The sequence below is a fragment of the Hyperoodon ampullatus genome (genome assembly GCF_949752795.1).
Source record: "Hyperoodon ampullatus genome assembly, chromosome: 9".
Classification (NCBI taxonomy): Eukaryota; Metazoa; Chordata; class Mammalia; order Artiodactyla; family Ziphiidae; genus Hyperoodon; species Hyperoodon ampullatus.
In genome coordinates, this window is record NC_136922.1 from 103,663,787 (window position 1) to 103,666,306 (window position 2,520).

Consider the following 2,520-nt stretch of genomic DNA (forward strand, 5'->3'; position numbering starts at 1 on the left):
GGTGGATGCTGTGGCTGGAATGGTGATTTGTCATGCTTGTCCTCAACATGGAGACGCCTGGGACACTAGCAGAGGTGAGACAGCAGCCACAGTAGAGGTCGCAGCCCCGAGTGACCATCGGGAGGTGAAGAAGTATGGTTCACCAAGAGGTTCCGGTCATTTCTCAGCTGCTGTTAAGGGATTTCTTACTTACGGTAGGAAACCAGAAGCAGTTTTAACTCTCTAAAGAGTCAGGTTTGTATAGAAGGATAAAGCCCAGGAAATTGATGTGTCTATTCAAATTTATTTATGCTTCTAAATAATGGAGTGGCGTTTATCTGATCAGGAACTTGTCATGATTTCCTTTCTTAGAAGATTTTGTAGATGACAGTTCATTTTTTTTTAATTTCTAATACCATGTTCTAAATAGTTTTAAATAAACTGATTGAATCCACATTAAACTTCAGAAGGCATCATTTATAAGATTATATTTAAGAGAGTTAACTATTATAAATTATTTTGATGAATTATGGTACTATATACATTTACAATAAAGGATCCTTTTGATTATTTATCTAGGATTTTTTGTCTTCTCTTTCATCTTGTATTGGGGTCTCTGGTCTGAGTTATCCTGTGTATGTGATACATGGTAAGAAATGCACAGGGATTCGGCTGATGAACCAATAAGCTAGGTAGGTAGCAGCCCTAACCTTAGGGATGTTTCAGTTTCTTAGCTTGAACTATGTGAGTTTGAAGCTGAAGGTATGTGAATTTGAATACTTTAAAGTTACCTGTGAAAACACCCAGGTAGAGTTGTTAAATAGGTGTTAAAGTTATTTGGATATAGAGGTCAGGATTTCAGAAGGTATATTTCAGTTAGAGATATGAATTTAGGAATCATCTGTATATACTGTAAATGTCCAAATATAAAGTAAAAGTTTTTTCCCACCAAAATTACATCTCAGAGGAGACATAGTCTCATAGGGTATTTTCTCAGTTATTTTATCTGGACACACAAAGCAGTTTAAGTACCATTTGAAACATGCTGGAGAATAATATATTGTTTGTATTTATACTAAACATTTTGTCTGTCATTTAACTTTAAAGACCAGATGGTGGTACATATAGGATACAAAAAGCAAGATAACAGACTTAAATACAACAAAATCACATTAAATGTAATTTGATTAAATGTAAATGGGTCCAGTTGACCCTGGCTTGTGTCCGCATGGCCTCACCAAGTGTTGTCTGTCAGATGACCTGCGTGAGGGCCCTCAACGAAGTCCAGCCCCCGTGGCACCTTGGAAGCTCCTAACTTAGGTGGAGATTGGCCAGGATGGCAAAGGAGAAAGACCCTGACCTCACCTGCTCTAATGGGCACACCAAAATTACAACTATTTGCAAAACCACCATTGATGATGATAAAGACCAGAACCTACCAACCAGAAAAGGGCTTCTACAACCACAAAGTGAGACAGGTAGGAGGGATAGAGTCACCATTGTAGTCAAGTCCCATACCCGGGGTGCGTGACCCACAAACGGGAGAATAACTAACTACAATTGTAAAGGTTCTACGAAAGGAGTGAAGGGTCCAAACCCCACGTTGAGCTCCCCAGCCCGGGGGTCGCACACTGGGAAGACAAGCTCCAAGAGAGCAGGTGGCTTAAAGGCCAGGGGGCTTTCAGGAGTCACAGAGGGCTAAGGGAGGTACAGACTCCACCCTTAAAGGACGCAAAATCTCATGCTCTGGGAACCCAGGGCAGAAGCAGTGATTTGAAAGGAGCCTGGGTCAGACCTACCTGCTGATCTTGCAGAGTCTCTGGGAGAGGCAGGAGGCAACTGGAGCTCCCCTTGGGGACACAGACGCTGGTGGCAGCTAGTTCTATCGTGGGGACACTGGTGCTGGTAAAGCACCATTTTGGAATCCTCCCTCTAGCCTGTTAGCCTCAGGAGCCAGCCCTGCTCTGGCCCAACAGCCTGTAGGCACTACTGCTGGCACACTTCAGGCCAAGCAGCTAAGTTTGGGCACAGACATAGCCCCACTCACCAACAGACAGGCTGCCTTAAGACCCCCTGAGCTTCTGGCTGCCCATGGACATGGCCCTGCCCACCAGAGGGCCCAGGACTTGGCCCCAACACCAGTGTGCAGGCACTAGACCCAGGACCCCCAGGGGCCTCCAGTCAAAGACCCAGGACCCCCAGGGGCCGCCCGTCAACAGGCCTGCTCTAGCCTCAGAACCAGCCTTATCCACCAGCCAAAAGAAAACCAAAGCCCTGCAGCCTGCGGACCCAGTCCACCTACTAGCAGGTTAGATCCTGACCTGGGACTAGCTGGGCCCTGGCCCTGCCCACTAGCAGGCCAACATAAGCTTCAGGACATCCTGGACCCTGCAGCCAACTGTCAGGAACTGGCCCTACCCATCAGCAATCTGATACCAGCTTTGGGACTCCTGGGCCCTGGAACCAGGCTTCAGGACCTTGCTCTGTCCACCAGTAGGCTGGCACTAACCCCAGGGCCTGGCTCCACCCACCTGTGGGCAG